This window comes from Hyperolius riggenbachi, chromosome 6 (genome assembly GCF_040937935.1).
Source record: "Hyperolius riggenbachi isolate aHypRig1 chromosome 6, aHypRig1.pri, whole genome shotgun sequence".
In the NCBI taxonomy this organism is placed as follows: Eukaryota; Metazoa; Chordata; class Amphibia; order Anura; family Hyperoliidae; genus Hyperolius; species Hyperolius riggenbachi.
The window spans coordinates 17,477,333-17,500,907 of record NC_090651.1 but is presented as its reverse complement, the minus strand read 5'-3'; the positions used below and the strand labels follow the sequence as shown (position 1 = coordinate 17,500,907).

Sequence of the window (23,575 nt, the reverse complement as noted above, 5' to 3'; positions counted from 1 at the left end):
AAGCAGCATTTCTAGAAACACTGGAGCATGGTTTTGTGTCTTACACAAAACCAGCCAAGGTTAAAGAGCTTATCTAGGCCCGATGGGCAGACATTGAGGCAGTCTTTTCTGTAAACATCGAGTGTTTGCATATTTCGTGAAGGAACACAAGAGTCCAGTACATTAAACAATGTTCTTCTTAGAACTAGGTGATAGTTTGTGCATGCGCAGTAAAGACTGTGCCTGTCATTATATCACAAGATTTTATCAGCCAATAGCAGGTTATCAGCCGATAGCAGAGATGGGTTATTGATACGTCCCTGCTCAGATGATGTCACATTTAACTCTTTAGAGGTCGGTATTAAAGCAGCCGACGGGCTCCTGAGAGCCATTTCTGACTTCTGCTGCTTCTGACTTCTGGCTGATGACTTCCACCCTCTACTCTTTTTGTAATGTATGGTCATTCTATCTAACTGTATGCTGTATATAGGCCTAGGTGCCATGTAGTATAGATAGAACCTAAGAGAAAAGACTGGTTACCATTCACCAGGAATGGGACCAGGAGCTTGTAACGCAAAGAGGACTTACTACAGACCAATGGCTTCGCTGAGGTGTAACGAACCTGTAGATATAAGCATCTGTATATCTGTTTACTGAATAAACTCCTGAAACTGTAACTACGTCTAAGAAGTTCTATCTCCTGTGCTGCTTGCTGCGATGAGAGTCGAGTTATCACACTTCCTGTGATATGGTGCCGAACGAAGGTGTAGTGTTGTTGCCAATAGCAACCAACATATAGATTCTTACACACAGGATGTTAACAATATGTCTGCCTCCATGAAAGCAGTAAGTATACACACTGCAAATTTATTGCAGTAGTTGTATTAGCAAATCATTTTTTTCTTAAAAGGCTATTATGCTGTTGTGTATCTTTTAGTACAGAGAGAAAGTTCTTTAGTAAGTAGCTTTAAAATAAAATATTATATTTAGCACAATAATGATATATTTTAGATTTTTTTTCACTTAATAAATTAAGAAAACGTCAAATAATTTTATGAAAATCAGGGAAAAGTTGGTACAAATTAATATTTCACTTTATGAGAAAAAAAAAGTCCACAGTGAACAATATGGATTGTCAGATGCCAATAATTTCTAGTTACATTATTACAGATTTTTATATTGATTGCAGAAATTCCATGTTATTACAGATTTTATATCAAACTGCATAAATTTCCATCAACTTGAAATTAATAGCATCCCATTGACCATCCTTAGTAGCGCTGGGTAGGGGCATGTTCATATCTCTGCATTGTAGTTTATCACATTATCTAAAATATTTTTCTATCATGCCTACCAGGTTAGCGTGCATTGATAAGCATGATTCCATAGCAGTCTTCATGCTATGAAAAGTAATTTGAACATTATAATGTGCAGTATATGCATTGTGTTGTTGCTGTATTGGTGGTAACTCAACGTGCATAGTTGACATGCAGAAGTTAACCTTAAGCTGCGTACACAGGTGAGAAAAAAAATCTTTTGAAATGAATGATCAGTGACCGATCGGCAGATAATCTCTGTAAAAAAATGTACTTAAAGAGGAACTTCAGCCTAAACAAACATACTGTCATTAAGTTACATTAGGTATGTTAATTGAAATAGATAGGTAATTGAATCTTTTACCCACCCTGTTTTAAAAGAACAGGCAAATGTTTGATTTCAGGGGGGCAGCCATCTTTTTGGTTGAAAGGAGGTGACAGGGAGCATGAGACACAGTTCCAACTGTCCTGTGTGCTGATCACCCCTCCCAGTTGCTAGGCAACGTGAATAACAACATAGGAAATCCCATCATGCTTTGCACAGCACCAGGGAAAAAAAGCCTGGGCAGTTTTCTTTCATGGGTGGAGCTTAGCTAAAAATGCAGCTAAAAATGATGCTTTGGCAAGAAAAACAAAGTTCTGATGCTGTGAAACTGTTAAAGAAACACCAAGCCTTTTCAGTTCTGCTGAGTAGATTTTTAGTCCGGAGGTTCACTTTAATGAGTTAAAAAGATAACGACAAAAGAGGTTTGTCTCCCAATCTGCCAAAATTCTCCCAGTGGATTTGTTGCGACTACAATCATCCTTTCCACAGGGTGTATATGAGATCATCAGATGTCTGTTGAAGGAGTTATCAGCGAACCGCGGCCCACCCAGCCATGATTGACAGCGGCGCTTCACGCAGCCGCAGTAAGGCCCGACCTCGCGGTGGGCCTGTATACCAAAAACAGAGAGCGGAACAGCGGCGGGGAGCGGAGCGGTCGGCGTGGGACAGTCGGCTGCATGGGGCTGGAAAAAGCCCCAGGTGAGTAAAGTTCATTTTGAGCATTTAGCCTGATAACTCCTTTTAAAGTAAGTCTAATGCCTAAATAAAACAAAAATGCAGATACTTACCTAAGGAGAGGGAAGACTCTGGGTCCTACAGAGCCTTCCCTCTCCTCTCCTCGTCCTCTTGTTCCCCGCAGGTTCCTACGTTTAAATCTCCCGCCAGGGGGGCTTCGGCAGTCTTTGGAGGCCCAAGTTCTCCATAAGATGGGTGACCCTTTACTGCGCATGCACAAGACAGCATGCTAACGCATGCGCATTACAGAGCGGCTCGTCTGCAGGAGCCCGAAGACTTCCAAAGCCCACCCGCAGCAGAAGAGAGCAGTCTCCAATCGATTGGTCGGAGACTGCTAATGGACGAGCCAGCACAGACTAAACAGCCGGGTGGCCCGCCCACCTAATTAGTCCTGGGGAGACCATTGTATACAGCAGATTGATTCCTCATTTTCCAAAGATTTTTTTATCTCACATGTGTATGCAGCTTTACTTGTAAGGAGGCTTAGATTCTGTCCTATTAGAGATTTTATTTGCTACAGTAGTAAAGTGAGTTTCTTTCTGCTTTTTAAACTTACTAGAGAGCTTCCTATAAGCATTTACATATTTTATGCCATATGTTTCTAACTTTAAAAATAGTGGAAACTTAGACTCAGACAACCCTAAAATGTTTTCAAAATCCCCTATAAAATCTGTACTCAGGTCCATAAATGTTGATTGGCCAGTGTGAAAATAAGGCTTGGACAACTAGCAGTATCAAATTGTATGATCGTAGTTGGATTGCTGCTTTCAAAAAGGGGTATAGAGGGATACACTAATATTTCCCAAGCAGGTTCTCCAAAATGACAGAAAAATAGAGAAAAACTAAATGTTGTAATGTTTCTGAAGTCGGTAAGTTAATTTATTGGCACTATGAGCCGAGCTACACACTAATTTTTATTAGCTATGGAGAATGAATCAATCAGTCATTTGCAAAGGTTATATATTTGGCTAAGCTCTACTAATTAAATGTACTTTATTTTAGTGGAAATAACGAACAAGCAGCATCCAAGAATTAATTAGAGCTGGCTGTAACTAACGGAACATGTTGTAAATGTTATTTTGTTTTGAACATATTAAAACATACCGTAACTACTGTATGTGTCACAGTGGATGGATTTTTTATGTTTTTTTTTTTTTTGGGTGGAGAAATTCTAAAATACAATATTCCAATCATATTCTTCATTGGAATACTTGCTTCTGACACATTGTATTACATTTCAGTGTGGTATAAACCCTAAAATGTAAACTTAAAGGAATACTATCGATACCCATGTGTTCTAAAATGACAGTGTGCAAATAATGTCTAAGTAGCTTTGTAAACATTTTCCTACTTTTCATGTTAAATATCAGAGGCAAAAGCTGTAATTTATTGACGGTAGGATTTAGCTATATTGGGACAAATCAATTGCAGAAGGGGTGTCTGCTTCAATGCACAGCCAGAGTTGCATATCAGACTACAGAAAGCAAATATCAAACATATCAAACTCTGAAAGAAAAAACAGTATGAAAAGCTGTGACAATTAGTTACATTTCCTCTGCTCTCTTCAGACACGTCAGTCAGAAACACAGGACACAGGAGCTGCAGCTGTTGGGAGCTCTCTCTCTCTGTCACACACAGAGTTACACATAGAGTTAACTGATCAAGTGTGAGGGGGATTTCCCCTCTCCTCATGGCTCAGTCAGCCGTCAGTTTTGGCGTCAGAAAAGTTTAAATGTATTTTGCTAACAGTAAACAAAGAAGTTGCTACTAAAATGTATACTCCAGTACTTAGCAGCACTTCCCAAACAATTCCTGTGTCAATTGAAAAAAATATGTGAATCGATAGTATTCCTTTAACTTGTTTCCAGTTGATTGAATGTTCATTTTTTGGAATGTTTGCAAAGCTACGCTCTTAATTTTGCATCATCAAACCTAAAAGTGAAAGTGTGGCTTTTGTAAAAAATTAAGTTCCCCAAGCCTGAAGACTGCTGGGAATATGTCTAATATATTTTTCTGACACAGAGAAAGGCCTCTTGCACACTGCAAGCGATTCAGATTCAGATTCCGCTTTTTAATCTGTTTTTACTTCCGATTCAGATTCAGATTTGCAGTTTGCTCCTTGCACACTGCAAATCTGAATCTGAATCGGAGGTAAAAACAGATTAAAAAGCGGAATCTGAATCTGAATTTCTTGCAGTGTGCAAGAGGCCAAATGTCTACAAGTTGTGTCTCGACTATGCAAAAAAAATATTTTTTTGCATAGGTATTATTTCATATTTCCATAATAAAATACAATATGTAAGTTAGCATTGAATATTATCAATAACCTTTAATAAAGTAATAATAATTTTCTTTAAATAAATCACGCAGCAAATTTAAAAAAATAATTTGTTGATGCAACTTCATAGATCCCTTACTGTTGGGTTGCTATGATGGTGGCAAGGCCATTACTTTTTTCTAAGTTGTTAGCTTTTGAGAAGGTCATATAAATGGCATTTAATTTCATATACAGTGGGATGCGAAAGTTTGGGCAACCTTGTTACTCGTCATGATTTTCCTGTATAAATCGTTGGTTGTTACGATAAAAAATGTCAGTTAAATATATCATATAGGAGACACACACAGGGATATTTGAGGAGTGAAATGAAGTTTATTGGATTTACAGAAAGTGTGCAATAATTGTTTAAATAAAATTAGGCAGGTGAAATAGCAGCATAGGGGGCGATATACAGGCTGGGAACGCGAACAATCACTCGCGTTCCCATGCCTGTCGGCCAGTGACGGCCAAACCGGAAGTGTTCGCAGGCGGGTCCTGGGCCATCGGAGCGGGGCTGCGAGGGCACCGATCGTCTGCAGGGGGTTGAGGGAAGCCCCAGGTGAGTTCATCTCATTTTTTGGGGGTGACTTTAGGTTCTTTTTAAGCTATCAACGGAAACTGGCTAAGTGTGAATTCCCAGCTCCAGCTGGTTCTAACACACTGTAAGATCTGACTAAGGTCTGAGCGCTAGCACGTTAGCGTTTGCAACAGCAGACAACCAGCAACTGACAGGCAGGTCCTATATATACTCAAAGCGCTCCACAGCGCCGCCCCAGTCACTCAGCCAATCCGGAGCACAGCTGGAGTCAGCTGACCGGCTGATCAGCTGACTCCCCTTTTACTTGCATAAAGGTCTTGTCGCCTGGCGCGCGCACGCGTAGCTCTCAATCTATGTGCAACAGAAGGACCAGGCAAATCAGCAGCATGTAGCTGCGCGGCAGAAGCCGCCGGCTGATATGCGGAGATAGCCGCCATGCCGCTTGCCCATGTGGCGGTATCTCCGCTATCCTTTTACAAAGACAAAGATTGTTCACCATTATGATTTAGGGGAAGGATACAGAAAGCTGTCTCAGAGATTTCAGATGTCTATTTCTACAGTTAGGAACATATTGAGGAAATGGAAGACCACAGGCTCAGTTCAAGTTAACCACTTGCCGACCAGGGGTGATTTGCCTGATCTGTGCTGCGTGGGCTCTCCAGCCCGCAGCACAGATCAGTATTATGCCAGGGCGATCAGACTTCCCCCCTTTTTTCCCCACTAGGGGGATGTCCTGCCGGGGGGGTCTGATCGCCGCCGGCCATCTGCGTTTTGCGGGGGGGGCTCCTCAAAGCCCCCCTCCGCAGCCATTTCCGCCCTCTGCCTCCTTACCTCCCTCCCTCCCTCTCTCCGTAATGCGCAGGATGGAGTTCCGTCCTGCGCATTGAAGGATAGGCTTCCGCCTATCAGATGCCAGCGATCCCCGGCCAATCAGAGGCCGGGGATCGCCGATCTGCCCTACGGCGCTGCTGCACAGCAGCGCCGTATGATGTAAACAGCGGGGATTTCTTCCCCGCGTGTTTACATTTTGCCGGCGAGCCGCGATCGGCGGCTCTCTGGCTGTTCACGGAGACACCCTCCGTGAACTGACATGAAAAGGCCGCTTCCATGGTAACCCGCAGACGACCAGTTTACGCCAATCGGCGTTAGCTGGTCGTCAAGAGGTTAAAGTATACCCGAAGTGACATAATGAGATAGACATGTGTATGTACAGTGCCTATCACACAAATAACTATGCTGTGTTCCTTTTTTTCTTTCTCTGCCTAAAAGAGTTAAATATCAGGTATGTAAGTGGCTGACTTAGTCCTGACTCAGACAGGAAGTGACTACAGTGTGACCCTCACTGATAAGAAATTACAGCTATAAAACACTTTCCTAGCAGAAAATGGCTTTTGAGAGCAAGAAAGAGATAAAAAGGGACATTTCTTATCAGTGAGGGTCACACTGTAGTCACTTCCTGTCTGAGTCAGGACTGAGTCAGCCACTTACACACCTAATATTTAACTCTTTCAGGCAGAGAAAAAAAAAGGAACACAGCATAGTTATTTGTGTGCTAGGCACTGTACATACACTTGTCTATCTCATCATGTCATATGTCACTTCAGGTATCCTCGAAGTGGCAGACCAAGAAAAATCTTGGATAAACAGAAGCAACGAATGGTGAGAATAGTCAATCAACCCACAGACCAGCATCAAAGACCTACAACATCATCTTGCTGCAGATGGAGTCACTGTGCATCATTCAATCATGCGGTGGACTTTACACAAGGAGATGCTGTATGCGAGAGTAATGCAGAGGAAGCCTTTTCTCCGCCAACAGCACAAACAGAGCCGCTTGAGGTATGCTAAAGCACATTTGGACAAGCCAGCTTCATTTTGGAATAAGGTGCTGTGGACTGATGAAACTAAAATTGAATTATTTGGGCATAACAAGGGGCATTATGCATGGAGGAAAAACAACACAGCATCCAAGAAAAACACCTGTTACCTACAGTAAAATATGGTGGTGGCTCCATCATGCTGTGGGGATGTGTGGCCAGTGCAGTGACTGGGAATCTTGACAAAGTTGAGGGATGCATGGATTCCACTCAGTATCAGCAGATTCTGGAGACCAATGTCCAGAAATCAGTGACAAAGCTGGAGCTGGATCTTTCAACAAGACAACGACCCTAAACACTGCTCAAAATCCACTAAGGCATTCATGCAGAGAAACAAGTACAATGTTCTGGAATGGCCATCTCAGTCCCCAGACCTGAATATAATTGAAAATCTGTGGTGTGAGTTAAAGAGAGCTGTCCATGCTCAGAAGCCATGAAACCTGAATGCACTAGACATGCTTAGTAAAGAGGAATGGTTTAAAATACCTTCAACCAGAATCCAGACTCTCATTGGAACCTAAGCGCTCCCTGCGCTTAGAGGCTGTAATTTCTGCAAAAGGAGGCTCTACTAAATATTGATTTCATTTCTTTTTTTTTGTTGTTCACAAATTTATGCACCTGCCTATTTTGTTTAAACAATTATTGTGCAATTTTTGTAAATCCAATAAACTTTATTTCACTTCTTAAATATCACTGTGTGTCTCTCCTATATGATATATTTAACTGACATTTTTTATTGTAACAACCAATGATTTATACAGGAAAATCATGACGATTGACAAGGTTGCCCAAACATTCGACATCCCACTGTATTATATCACATGCTAATTTGTACTTTATAACAGAACTAAAGGTCCGTACACACGCCGGACTGGAGGCAACGACTGGTCCGTCGTCACCTCCCGCTGGGTGAGCGTTCCAACGACAGTCCGGTGTGTGTACGCACTGTTGGCGGACTGATACGGCTGTTTCTGAGCGATCCGCCCGGCTCTAGTGTCTGTACAGCTGCTATGATGTGGTGGCAAAATATCCAGAGGCTGGATTGCCTTGACTGAGCATACCCTCCTTAGCCTGGGTGGTGTGAGCCCTTCTGACACTAGCAGCCTTGCTCCGTAGCAACAGCACAGGTTAGTGATGCATCTGTACAACGCTCAATCCTCAACCGTCACCAAAGAAATCGAGTCCTGATCCCTGTGGGGGACAATAGTGCGTGTCTATGCACCCACACCCACTATTTTCCTTAGAAATCATTACTAATCAAACCAGCAAGGCGTTCCAAAATAGAAACATTATATGAAAATGTCATATGTCTGCATAAAAGATAAATAAAAACAAAACAAAAACTTTTTGCAATGATAAACATAAAAACGTAAAACAAACTGTACATCCCCTTTAAAAAAAAAAAAAAACAATTTAATCTATATTTTTGAAACGCCCCTTTTTGTCCCTAAACTCCATTAACATAGATAGGTAACTAAATATATAACTATATATAATAAAATAACTATTATTCTGAATACATACTATAGATAAGTGGAGCATTTAAATAAATATTACAAACATAATAACAATGACTAATAATGACAATGATGAATTTTTGAAATTTTGACTAGACTAGATTTAGATTTTATGCTGTGAGACTAGATTTAGATCTTATGTTATGGCATTATAGTGCAAAATGTATATGGATGTACAGAAATAGTTTTAATTACATAGAAAAACTGTAAATCAAATAATTACAAATTCAAACCCTCTATCTTTATATGCACTATTAAAGAGACACTGAAGCTAAAAAAAATTATGATATAAGGATTTGTATGTGTAGTACAGCTAAGAAATACAACATTAGGAGCAGACATAAGTCTAATATTGTTTCCAGTACAGGAAGAGTTAATAAACTCCAGTTGTTATCTATGCAAAAAAGCCATTGAGCTCCACGACTTTCAAAGTCGCAGAGAGCTCTGTCTTCTGAAGCTTATTATTTCAACTGTCAAGTCACTGTGTTTTCTTTTTCTCTCCAGAGGACAGTTCAAATGTTCACTGGCCTGCTCTGTAAAATCATTTAGAGTGCTGAGTAGTGTGTAAACTGCAAATATTAGCGAATAATGCAAAGTTATAAAAAAAACTATATAACTGAAAATAAAAATGAGAATATTTTCTTTGCTACTAATGTTCTAGTAATTATCCGTACTACACAACCAATTCATACTATCTTTGTATTTCCTATTTTTTTGCACTTCAGTGTCTCTGTAAAAGTCTAGGAACACAATAGTAAGATACACATATGCAATTTAATCTACTTTAAAACACTCATTGGCCTAAAATCTGTCTTTTAAAATACAGAGAATTTGAGAATTAGTTAAGTGGGCTGGAGGATGCCCCAGGAATGTATACATTTTTTGTATTCCGTGGTCTCAGGTTTCCTTTATATTATTTCTCAAATATGAGTGTGGTGTTCCCCCTCCAAATAAAGATGAGATCATCAATGTATCGTTTATAAAAAATAATGTTATGTGAATATGGATTGTTGGTGGTCATTTTGAGATGTTCTAGATAGCCCATGGTGAGATTGGCATAGGAAGGGGCAAAGAGCTCCCCATCGCTGTGCCGCTGGTCTGATGGTATATTTTATCCATGAAGGTGAAAATATTGTTGTTCAAAATAAATTTGGCACACTGTATAAGGAAGGCTTGTTGTGTGTGTAGCATGGAAGTATTAGAGGCAAGGAAGTGTTGTAGGGAGGTGAGACCAAAGGAGTGGGGAATATTGGTGTACAGAGCTGTGACATCGCATGTTAGCCAGACAAAATCAGGCTTCCAGGGGATGCTATGTAGTAATAGTATCAGATGTTGAGAGTCTTTGAGAAAGGAATCCAGAGAGTGAACGTGGGGTTGTAGGTGTTGATCTAGAAATTTTGATAACTTACTGGTGATGGAGTCGATGCCCGAGATGATGGGCCTGCCTGGTGGTTTGTGTAAGTTCTTATGTGTCTTCGGTAGATAGTAGACTTTAAAACACTCATTGGCCTAAAATCTGTCTTTAAAAATACAGAGAATTTGAGAATTAGTAAAGTGGGCTGGAGGATGCCCCAGGAATGTATACATTTTTTTTATTCCGTTGTCTCAGGTTTCCTTTATATTATTTCTCAAATATGAGTGTGGTGTTCCCCCTCCAAATAAAGATGAGATCATCAATGTATCGTTTATAAAAAAAATAATGTTATGTGAATATGGATTGTTGGTGGTCATTTTGAGATGTTCTAGATAGCCCATGGTGAGATTGGCATAGGAAGGGGCAAAGAGCTCCCCATCGCTGTGCCGCTGGTCTGATGGTATATTTTATCCATGAAGGTGAAAATATTGTTGTTCAAAATAAATTTGGCACACTGTATAAGGAAGGCTTGTTGTGTGTGTAGCATGGAAGTATCAGAGGCAAAGAAGTGTTGTAGGGAGGTGAGACCAAAGGAGTGGGGAATATTGGTGTACAGAGCTGTGACATCGCATGTTAGCCAGACAAAATCAGGCTTCCAGGTGATGCTATGTAGTAATAGTATCAGATGTTGAGAGTCTTTGAGAAAGGAATCCAGAGAGTGAACGTGGGGTTGTAGGTGTTGATCTAGAAATTTTGATAACTTACTGGTGATGGAGTCAATGCCCGAGATGGTGGGCCTGCCTGGTGGTTTGTGTAAGTTCTTATGTGTCTTCGGTAGATAGTAGACTTTAAAACACTCATTGGCCTAAAATCTGTCTTTTAAAATACAGAGAATTTGAGAATTAGTTAAGTGGGCTGGAGGATGCCCCAGGAATGTATACATTTTTTGTATTCCGTTGCCTCAAGTTTCCTTTATATTATTTCTCAAATTCTCAGTATTTTAATAGACAGATTTTAGGCTCTTGTCTCAGGTACACATTTACCATTATTTCAAATTTTATTTTATTTTTTAAGGCTTAGAGATTAGAATGAACCATATTTATTCCATCCAGTAAAAATGCCGACTATCAGTAATTAAGTATAATCATTTCATTTCAGCTCTTTGATATTACATTTTGCACTATTGGGGCTCTCGGTTTCTGTTTTATTTCTCTATCAGTAATTAAGGGTTTTGTTTTTTTTACAAAGATAACTAAGCAGCAAATACACATGATTGTGATTTTGTTTAGTATACAACATACAGGATCCATTAACTTTGTCATTGTAACCTAATTGTCATCTAGGAAAAATATTCCAAAAATAATGTGTGTATGGATCAGTATTTTTCACTGTGTACAGAAATGTGGTGCCATTAGACTTTTTTTTTTTTTTTACAATAATGTTCTTTTATTTACTTCTTGCAGGGTCTGAATGTTTTTGGAGAAAACATGTGTATATTAAATTGCAGAAAGAATTCTCAGAGGTGTCAGTCTTTTTGGGCCACTGTATCTTTTTTACTTTCCATTCCTAATGAGCTTTCGGAAAAATGGCAAGATATCACATTCCCCAATTACCCCACATGCACTTTCAGCTCTAAGAGCAACAGGTAATTTATCAAGACCTCTCAGCTTGTCTGAGATTTGTCTTACATTTTCTCTTATAAATTACCCCTAGCAATGCATTAATTCTTATTTGTGCCATAAGCTAAAGTTGAACCCCTTCTGTGCTGAAGCTGAATATGTATATATATATATCTTTGTTGTACAACTAACTGCTTTGGTACTCTGACTGTTGCTTCATATAAGTCATCTGAACAAATATTTATAAGTTTTGAGTAATTCAATATTTTTTAGTAAATACACATTTTACATATTCGTTACTTGTTAATGTTTTCCTCCAGTTGTCTTCCAGTAAAATACACAATGGAGTAAAATTACTAAACACAACATTCACAAATATTTTTCAAGTTTGAAGACATTAATGGTTTCCTGTTTTATAGTGTAATTTTAGCTTTTGTTCATTTTTGGACAAAGTAATGAGTAGTTACAACCATTATGGGGTTTTTCAGTTCCCTTCAAGGAGATACTCCTTGCTTCTCATCCCATAGACACAAGGCACTGCTGAGAGATAACCTTCTATTCCCCTTCTCTGAATTCTCCACTTATTCCTGTGCAGAATCCCAGGGGATTGGTCACCTTGTGATTGGATCTTGTTTTCCACAACTCAGGGAACAGGATGTCCAACTGACAGCAGGGGCCTGAGTAAAAAAAAATGGGACATGAAGGAACATGCTTCTAATGTACATAATACAGAAATACACATTTTTGACCCTTTCCCACATTAAATGCAAATGAAAAAAAAGAAGATTTAGTTGAAATTTGACATAATTGTAAATATTTCTTATGTATTATTCTGGTTATAATATTTTTTTTCTAACATAATATTTGTTTTCTATTTTTTGCATTACTTACAGTAATGTTAATTAGATTAAAGATCACACTCCAAGGTAAGATCCCTGTCGATTTTTATTTAGTCTTGCGGACCATCAGGTCTGTCTTTATTTAGCATGACAAGTGAGGAAGCTCACTCACCCCAGCACTCCGCTCTTCTCCTTTTTCATTTTCTATACATTAAATGCATGCGCCCCCCTCGGCAATCCTGCAAAATACGACTGCTGGAACATACTCTAAACACTTTATAGTTTAATCACATTTTTTTTTTATTAAAACAAAATATGAAGGTAGATTGTTCAAAATTATTAGAAAAAATTTAAAGTGAATTAAATTGGGCACAGGAAATTAAAAAAAAAAATTGTGCACACAAAGTATTTGTGTTCACGTACATAACAAAAGTACAGAAGGACAAATACATTTTCATCCTTGAAATTAAAGAATCATGACAACCCATATTTTTTATAAATATGTTTATTGTTATTTTTAAAAAATCCAACCGCTCTAATGACATTGTCATTAAAATACAAACCATTTTTAGAACATTGCAAATTGGCATAGGAAGTGTAATTGTACACGTAATACATGAAATGCTTTTACTTTTTTCAGCACCACACATGGAAATGATAATAGTGTACCTCGTATATAGTTTTAATAAAATTGCTAAATTTTTTCAGCAACAGTTGGGGATCCAAGTATTGTCTATCATCATATTATTCATACTTTGTATGTACTTTCAGCACTGAAGGGATTACAATACTACATTTGGTGAACTTTTACGATTATTTTATATTCTAAGACTTTGTCATACATAAAAATCATCAAATAGGACAACATTATCGCCACTACCACCCCAGGGAATTTATTTGTTTTAGTGTACTACTTAACAGTTGTCCCTTGTCCACTGAGACATTTTATTGCAAAGGAGGAAACACCTAAAACATGCTGAGAAATCATGAAAAAAAACAACTATTTTAGACAAAGTTTGCTTGTTATGTTGTAAACAAAAAAATTCCTGGGGACCTTGCTTGAAAACAGCTTAAAGTATCCATCATTTCTGCTTTTTAATACAACATTAATGTAGAGAGAAATCTTAAAGAGAACCTGAGGTGGGTTTGAAGAATGTTATCTGCATACAGAGGCTGGATCTGCCTATACAGCCCAGCCTCTGTTGCTATCCCAAACCCCCCTAAGGTCCCCCTGCACTCTGCAATCCCTCATAAATCACAGCCACGCTGCTGACAAACAGCTTGTCAGAGCTGGCTGTGTTTATCTCTATAGTGTCAGTCTGCTGCTCTGCCCGCCTCCTGCAGAACTCCAGTCCCCGCCTGCATCCCTCCCCTCCCTACTGATTGGAGGGAAGGGACGGGGGCAGGGACCGGAGCTATGCAGGAGGCGGGGGAGCAGCTGAGACTGACACTACAGATGTAAACACAGCCTCACAGCACGGCTGTGATTTATGAGGGATTGCAGAGTGCAGGGGGACCTTAGGGGGGTTTGAGATAGCAACAGAGGCTGGGCTGGATAGGCAGATCCAGCCTCTGTATGCAGATAACATTCTTTAAACACACCTCGGGTTCTCTTTAAAGAACAGTTAGGTCGATTACTGTACCTCTGAATTGCCTTTCCACACATTTAACTGTTATGCAACTTGTAACTTTTTGTAATTTTGTATGAAGTTTCTAATGGTAATTTTTTTAAATTACACTTTCAATGGGAACTATGATGTCACTACCATTTTCCTTTTCTTATTCATTAGGTTTAATGAAAATGTAAAAAAAAAAAACTTATCCTAGCAACTAGAACGTCTGTACAAAGAAGACTAATTTCAAGTGTATATATATATATATATATATATATATATATATATATATACATACATATACCGTCTTTCCCCAAAAATAAGACAGTTTCTTATATTAATTTTTGCTCTCAAAGAGGTGCTAGGGCTTATTTTCAGGGGATGTCTCATATTTCTATTAGGAAGTGTCTCTCAGCAGAACATTTCCTCTTCCTTTGTACTGTGATGTTCATGGATTTGCAAGTATGCTACTGTACTGATCAGTTACCTGCTCTGTCACCCCTGCACCCAACTGATAAGCTTGCTCTGTGCTGGGATGACAGGATCAGTGCCCAATTGGCACCGCACCACTGTGTCCCCACTTAGTGGCTGCCTCTTCCTCCTCTTTAGCTTCCACTAGGGCTTATTTTCAGGGTAGGGCTTATATTTCAAGCATGCTCAAAATTCCAGCTAGGGCTCATTTTCAGGGTAGGTCTTATTTTCAGGGAAAGAGGGTATATATATATATATATATATATATATATATATATATATATATATATATATATCTTTTGATAATGAGTATGCGAGTATGTGATATATATAAAGCAGCAACAAAGTTTTATACTATTGTAGTGTTCTTTGTGAGAAGCAACTCTGTGCTAAAATGAAATATTAGATTTGGCCATTTGTGTTTGTATTGCATTTGAAATAGTATCTCACACATGTTAAACATTGAATTTTGTCCTAGGAATAATTTTTCATCTTCTGTTTAAAATAATTTTTCAGCACTCAGCAGTTTAAAAAGTACCAGTAAGTAGGTAAAAAAAGTACTGTCAAAATTATTTTGAGTATTTTCTTGCTTGCTGGTGGCTTCAAAAGGCATTTTATTAATTTTTTTAATAAGATATTTTAATAAGATGTGAAAATATCAATAGCTAAAGAAGGTAGAGTCTGCACAAGGTCCAATAAAGGGGAAAAATCTTTATTGAATCAGGTAAAAAAACATACCTCCAACATGTTTCGCACATGTTGCAGACACACAATGGTCCCTAACCTCCCTGGCGGTATGATTATTTCCAGATTTTAGGGTCTAAAAGCAGTGCAATTGTTTTGCGCATGTTTAGACCCTAAAACCGCGAAACAGTCTCATGCTGCCAGAAAGCCTGCAGCAGCCCTTGCACTTACTCACCTTTCTGGGATCCAGCACTGCAGTTCTCCCTCCATACTCCGGGTGGTGCTGTAAAACTATGGGGAGATCACTGGGTTTCATCATGACGATAGATGGCAATCTCACCAGGGGGATGAAGAGCCTTATAGGACAGGAAGAAGAATGGCTGCTGGCATCTGGATCCTGGCCAGTGAGTTGAAACGCCCACTGCATGCTATGCTCTGCATTAAAGTGAACCAGAGACGAAGCACCCTCATGTATTTTACCATATATATCAGTGGGAACATTAGAGAAAACACCTACCCTGCTCTCTGTTTTATCCTTCACTGCTCAGCCTACTTGTTATCAGCCCTGATAAAATTTCCGACTGAGCATTCAGTCTGGCGTTGCTCAGAAATCATTATAGCTGAGTCATTATAGCAGAGCCATAAGGGGGCAGGCTTGGGCTTGAAAAGACATCAGAAAAGACAGATTTAGCTATAGTGGCCTCAATTCACAGAGCTTTATCAAACACTTTATCAAACGTTTGATAATTCACCTCATGAGTAAAATCTAATTTTGAATTCACTAAGGTTTTATATATTTATCGAATGTTTTACCGATAAAACGTTCAATAAATATATAACACTTTCGTGAATTCAAAATTAGATTTTACGCATGAGGTAAATTATCAAACGTTTGATAAAGTGTTTGATAAAGCTCCGTGAAATGAGGCCAATGTTCCCACTGATATATATGGTAAAATACATGAGGGTGCTTTGTCTCTGGTTCACTTTAACCTTGCAGCGGTCACCACGAGTCTTTCTCGGGTTTACTGCTCTGAGCTGCGGATTTCCAACCCCGGGCCTGACTCGGGGTTACCGCTAAGGAGGTTAATCACAGCATAGGTTCTCAGTGTGAGGTGGGACATATATAAAATACAGGAAAATATCACTTGGGGGAAAGTAAATTTAATTGGGCACTATGTGCTTTGTATAACGCCCGAGCTACAGCATGGGCATAACGCAATGCTCAGTCTACCCATTGAAATAGGCAAGTTATTTTCATGGCATGAGCAGTTGCTGTGTAACACGCTTGTTATCACACGTTACCCAGACGTGCACTTCAGGAAGTGTGTTAGGATAACATGATGCATTACAACTTAGAGGTGTGAACATGCCCACACAATTGTATCGGCACATGCCTCAGTGCAGCGCGATGCAACACCCATAAGGCCCAATCCAGTCCACTTTTTTCCTAAGTTTTCTCCTAGGAGATAGTTTTTAATTTTTAATATTTTTAAATATTCTGTTTAACCACTTCAGCCTACAGCTTCGAAAATCTTATGCATCCAAGCAATGTTCACCTCCCATTCATTCGCTAATAACTTTATCGCTTCTTATCAAAATTAATTGATCTATATCTCGTTTTTTCCGCCACTAATTAGGCTTTCTTTAGGTAGTACATTTTGCTAAGAGCCACTTTACTGTAAATACATTTTAACAGGAAGATTAAGATAGAAATGGAAAAAAAACATTATTTCTCAGTTTTTAGCCATTATAGTTTAAAATTAATACATGCTACAGTAATTAAAACCCATGCATTTTATGTGCCCATTTATCCCGCTTATTACACCATTTAAATTACGTCCCTATCACAATTTATGGCGCCGATATTTTATTTAGAAATAAAGGTGCATTTTTTCAATTTGCGTCGATCACTATTTACAAGCTTATAATTTTAAAAAATGTAATAAGATACTCTCTTGACATGTATATTTAAAAAGTTCAGACCCTTAGGTAACTATTTATGTAGTTTTTTTTTTTTTAATTGTAATTTTTTTTATTATTTTTTTTAATACAAAAATGTATTTGGGTAATTTTAGTTTGGGAGGTAAATAGCCAATTTTAGATGTAAAAGAATGTATTTTTTATTCAATACAGGTATGTGGGTGCAGTTTACTATTTGGCCACAAGATGGCCACATTCAAAAAGTTCCTAGATGCGAACGATGTCGCATCTAGGAACTAAAATGAAGAGAAGTTGTTTCCTGGGGGCAGAAATACCACGCTCTCTGATGAGAAAGCGTCGGTATTTCTGCCGGGGACTTGGATCGGTGAATGGGAATTATATTCCCATTCACTGATCGGGGGGGCAGCGGGAGGTAGCGGGGGCGCGCGCGGGCGCGCGCCCGATCGCGCGCAACACACGGCTGCAGCACCACTGCCTATCTGGACGGATATATGCGTCCAGATATGGCGAAGTGGTTAAAATAACTTTTCAGCACTCAGCAATTGAAAAAGTACCAAAAAGTAGGTGAAAAAGTACAGTGAAAATTATACTGAGTATTTTCTTTCTTGCTGGTGGCTTACAATGCATTTTATTTATAAGACGTGAAAATGTCACCCAGGAGAAAACTTAGGAGAAAAAATAGGGCATAGGGACGATAGTGTGAACACACTAAGGCCCCGTTCACACTTGCGGTTCGAGTCCGCAAGTGTCCGGGGGCCGCACAGAGACCGTACGGGTCCCTGCGGTGGCCACAAGTTGCCACCAGTTGCGGATCCGGAATGTATCAGTTCCGGCTACAATAAAGTAGCCGGAACTAGATGCATTGCAGTGCCAGAAAGGCACCGCAAGCATGGGGGATACCGGCGTGTAGTCCGGGCCCCCCAAGTGGCATAGGACCGGTGCTGGAAGCATCTGGTCCTATTGCCCGTGTGATGAGAAACATCCGTTTCTCATTGCACAGCATGGCTGCATGTTCGGGTCAGGATCCGGTCCGGGTGCGTGGGCCGGATGATCCGGACTCGAAAAATAGCGCATGTTGGAAAAGTGTCCGGATCCGATCCGGCTCCGTTCTGTACGGAACGGACGCATTTGAACGTCCGCATAGACTTTGCATTGCTATGCGGAACGTACGTTCCGTTTGTACAGTATACGGTCCGGATCCGATCAGGCGGATCCGGACAGCGAACGCTAATGTGAACCAGGCCTTAGACCCTGTCTTTTGAAATGTGTTTTACCTGAACAGGACCCACAGATTCATTTTTCAAAAAGACCACTATCCAGTTCTGCAATCAGATTTTAAAGTCTCTGTTACATTTGATAGGAAAAACAGACGTTTGCCTTCTTAAAGAGACACTGAAGCGAAAAAAAAAATAATGATATTATGATTTGTATGTGTAGTACAGCTAAGAAATAAAACATTAAGATCAGATACATCAGTCTAATTGTTTCCAGTACAGGAAGAGTTAAGAAACTCCAGTTGTTATCTGTATGCAAAAAAGCCATTAAGCTCTACGACTTTCAAAGTCGTGGAGAAGGCTGTTATCTGACTTTTATTATCTCAACTGTTCCTGAACTATTTACTTTTTCTCTGCCAGAGGAGAGGTCATTGGTTCACGGACTGCTCTGAAAGAATCATTTTGAATGCTGAGTGTTGTGTAATCTGCACATATTATAGAATGATGCAATGTTAGAAAAAACACTATATACCTGAAAATAAAAATATAAGAATATTTTCTTTGCTGCTAATCTTCTAGTAATTATTCATAGTACACAACCAATTCACTATATCATATTTTTTTTTTCACTTCAGTGTCTCTTTAAACAGAAGGTGTTTGCGATTATTCAGGTTGGAGTGAGCACATGATGTCTCCCACAATGCATCACTGCTGAATATGCAAATCATCCTTTGTTGTCCTTGTAAGCTTACCACACCCCCAGAGCCGCTGGAATGCGATGATGTGTCAGCATGTTAATATAAATCTACACTTATCCAACATGCATACAGACTGTTTCGGATGGGTTGATCTTCATCAGTGCATGTCATGGATTAATGTGGTTCTATCGGGTAGGACTTGAAACTTGAGTTACAGATGGCCCAGCAAGCTCATGGTGAACCAGAATTCCTGGGAGTGTGTAATGGGCTACAAAGGACTAAAATGTTATGCAAAACAGAAGTTTGCCTTCTTAAAAATCCCATTCTTGTGGAATGGGATTCATGACTCCTTATGTAACATGATTGACTTGGCTTCACTATCTTCAGAAACCTGCTAGATTTCATGTTTGCTTGCATAAGCTCACTGGCTCCAGCCTGCTGATCACCTGACATCTAACTGCTAAACAGCAACCAGTACAACTGCCATCTTCATGCAGCTTCCCTGCATCAGTGTTTTACTACAGCTAACATCTAGAAATATGCCTGAAGAAGGGGACTAGATCCCAGAAAGCTTGCATTATTTAACTTTATCAGTTAGCCATTAAAAGGTATTACTTTTACAAGACTTTGTTTTTTTCTACCTACATATATTGTTTGGCTAACACGGTACAGAAACATTTTTACTACTATCATCATGCAAGATACCGTAATGTACCGCACACATTTGGAATGTAAACCCCTACTAAAGAAATTGGCACAACTAGACAGTTACATCTTTTTTCTATCAAAGTGCAAGAAAGAAAATCTGATCCCAAAAGGTATTACTATCAGAAACCCAATTCAGCATACCTTCAACACCCATTTTTCACAGCAACTCTGCTACAGAACAGCGGAAAGGATCAGGAATCATCTCATTAAGGTTTGTTACAGCAAGAAGAGAATTACCCAAGATAATCTACATTTACTCTATTCTACAATGCAAGGACCATCATCAGAAAGCCTTAAATCTACATTACAGAAATTCTACAAACAATTACAGCACCGTTTAATTCAAAACAAGAAAAATAAACTCGACAGCCTGAGACTCAAAGCTGCAAACATTCTGGAGAATGATACAAGTGAACCCCATTCAGAGCCTAAAACTGCCAAACTTTTACCTGTGGTTAACTTGTCCAGCTATAACCCTAGCAAGACTGAATTAGCTGTTCTATCTAAAGGACTCACTTTTTGCCCCACCAAAAGATTTGATGAAACAGAATTTTGTAGTGACATGGAAGAATTTTTTCGGAGGATAAGACTAAAGGAATTTTTTCATAACAAACCTAAATATTCATCATTTGAAAACACCGAACCTACAAATAGCAAAACCAAAAAGAGCAGTACCTGGACACCAAAATCAGGGCGGAACAAGAAATTAGAAGAATATATTGACAACTTCAGGAAAAGAATCAAATTGGAGATACTGGACAAACAAATACAGACACGCTACAACCTCAACACTCAAGAAAGGAAAGCAATACTGAACCTTAAAAGCAATAAAAACATAGTAATTAAACCAGCTGACAAAGGAGGAGCTGTAGTGATTTTGGATAAATCCACCTATGTTCAAGAAGCAAACAGACAGCTCTCCAACAACACCTACTACAAAAGACTAGAAACAAACCCCACGCTACAATACTCAAGGGAATTGAAGAATATGCTTAATGATCTTTCCTCAGTATCAACTAACATACTTACATTAATACCAGATAATCCGAAAATAGGCAGCTTCTATATCTTACCAAAAATACACAAAGAAGGAAACCCAGGTCGACCTATCATCTCTGGTTTGGGGACACTAACAGAAAAGATATCTGGCTGGGTAGAAAACATCCTTAAACCCATGGTAAGGAATACAGCCAGCTACACCCAGGACACCACTGACCTTCTTAACAAATTGACTGCCATGGGTCCAATCCCAGAGGGTGCTATCCTGGCTACAATGGATGTTGAATCCCTTTATACCAACATTCCACACGAGGACGGTATTGCAGCTTGCCAACATTTCCTTCAGTTGAATGATCTACCAACAGAGCCCACACTACAACTTATCAAATATATACTAATTCATAACTATTTTTCATTTGGGAATGATGTATATCTACAGACAATGGGCAGTGCTATGGGAAGTAGAATGTCACCCCAGTATGCAAATTTATTTATGGCCAGATTGGAGGAAAACTTCCTTTCAACGTGTGAAATTAAACCATGGGCTTACTTCAGATTTATAGACGATATCCTATTAATTTGGACAGCATCACAGGAAGAATTAATCAAATTCCACAAAAACTTCTCAGAATACCACAAGAACATCAAGTTAACGCTCAACTTTTCATCCTCCCATGTCAGTTTCCTGGATACTACAATTTACATACAAGATAGATTTTTAGAAACATCCATCTACCGTAAACCAACTGACCGGCATATTTACCTCAAGTGGAATAGTTTCCACCCGGAACACACCAAAAAATCTATTGTTTACAGCCAGGCTCTGAGGTATAACCGAATATGTTCTGTTTCAGAGGACAGAGACAGACAACTTATGTCACTACGTAATATATTCATAGATCAGGGATATCGTCCACGAATCGTTGATGATCAAATACACAGAGCAACTTTAAAATCTAGAGAGGAACTATTGAAATACACCCCAAAGACTGAAAACAACAGAGTCCCAATAGTGGTCACCTACAACCCAAGATTAAAGACACTGAGGAAGATATCGAAAGCCCTGCAACCGATACTTCATAAAGACAAACGCCTGAAAGAAGTTTTTCCTGATTTACCAATGCTTGCTTTCAGACAACCTCCCAATTTGAGACAAATGATTATCAGAAGTGCATTATCTACACCAGAAACTCCAGGCACATTACCCTGTAATAACGCAAGGTGTGAGACCTGCCCTTATATCTTGTGCACAAGCCAAATACAAATACCAAACTCACAGAAATATCATCAAATATCAGACCAATTTTCCTGTGAATCATCCAATGTTGTATACATGATACGCTGCATGAAATGCCCCTCAAGAGGTATCTATATAGGAGAAACAGGACAAAAACTGCGCACAAGAATGAACCATCACCGCTTTAAAATTAATGAGGGTAAAATGGACACACCAGTGGGCCAACACTTCTGCGAACCAGGACACAGCATGCAAGATCTAAAAGTATTTATTCTTAAGGGTAACTTCAAAAATGAACAAGCAAGAAAGATTTCTGAGTACAAATTTATGAAAATGTTCAAGACATTAACAGAAGGTTTAAATTGTGGAATGGGATTCATGACTCCTTATGTAACATGATTGACTTGGCTTCACTATCTTCAGAAACCTGCTAGATTTCATGTTTGCTTGCATAAGCTCACTGGCTCCAGCCTGCTGATCACCTGACATCTAACTGCTAAACAGCAACCAGTACAACTGCCATCTTCATGCAGCTTCCCTGCATCAGTGTTTTACTACAGCTAATATCTAGAAATATGCCTGAAGAAGGGGACTAGGAGCTAGTCTACTTTAGGGGACCCAGCGCAAATCCCCATAGACAATTGAAACTGTGCTGAAAACGGAACGAATTTCCGCTTTCAGCTTGTTTAAAACCCCACAAGTTGTATATCCATGGAAAGCTAAGATTCTGCTCTAACGAATTCTGGCACTTTCGGTGAGAAAAAGCTTAAACTCACCGTGCAGGAAGCGCCGAAAGTCCGCAATCGTGGCTCCGTCGGCCATTTTAGCTGTCTGCTGCTGCTGTTTGTCTCCCTCCTCATTGGAGGGATTGTTAGCTGGGGGCGTGCCAGGAAGAAAAAGTGAACTCCACACGCCACCCAGTGGCTGAGTAATAAAACATAAGTTGCTCTGAACTTGGGCATGGGAATAATAATGTATTATAATACATTAATACATTATTATTAAAATAATGTTATTTATATACACACACCTGCTTTAGTGGACTCACTGTCCCCTTGCCCGCTCGCTTCGCTCGCTGGGCTGCGGGCTCGGTCCTCGCTTCGCTCGGACAACTTTTTATTCCTACTCTATGTCCACATGGATAGTGGAGATTGCACGCACACCTGCTTTAGTGGACTCACTGTCCCCTTGCCCGCTCGCTTCGCTCGCTGGGCTGCGGGCTCGGTCCTCGCTTCGCTCAGACAACTTTTTATTCCTACTCTATGTCCACATGGATAGTGGAGATTGCACGCACACCTGCTTTAGTGGAGTCACTGTCCCCTTGCCCGCTCGCTTCGCTCGCTGGGCTGCGGGCTCGGTCCTCGCTTCGCTCGGACAACTTTTTATTCCTACTCTATGTCCACATGGATAGTGGAGATTGCACGCACACCTGCTTTAGTGGAGTCACTGTCCCCTTGCCCGCTCGCTTCGCTCGCTGGGCTACGGGCTCGGTCCTCGCTTCGCTCGGACAACTTTTTATTCCTACTCTATGTCCACATGGATAGTGGAGATTGCACGCACACCTGCTTTAGTGGACTCACTGTCCCCTTGC

At 39.7% G+C, this 23,575-nt stretch overlaps 1 protein-coding gene across 18 annotated transcripts in view; it reads left to right on the top strand.

Annotated features, from left to right (window-relative positions):
• CAMTA1 (calmodulin binding transcription activator 1) overlaps positions 1-23,575 on the top strand; it is a 1,857,772-nt gene that overhangs the window by 1,816,968 nt on the left and 17,229 nt on the right. The window contains exon 22 of one of the 18 annotated variants that reach the window (XR_011021914.1): positions 11,422-11,603. The exons of the other annotated variants lie outside the window; for them this stretch is intronic. The gene's annotated coding sequence lies outside the window, so the exon portion shown is untranslated. The remainder of the gene's footprint in view (positions 1-11,421; positions 11,604-23,575) is intronic. 18 annotated transcript variants of the gene reach the window in all.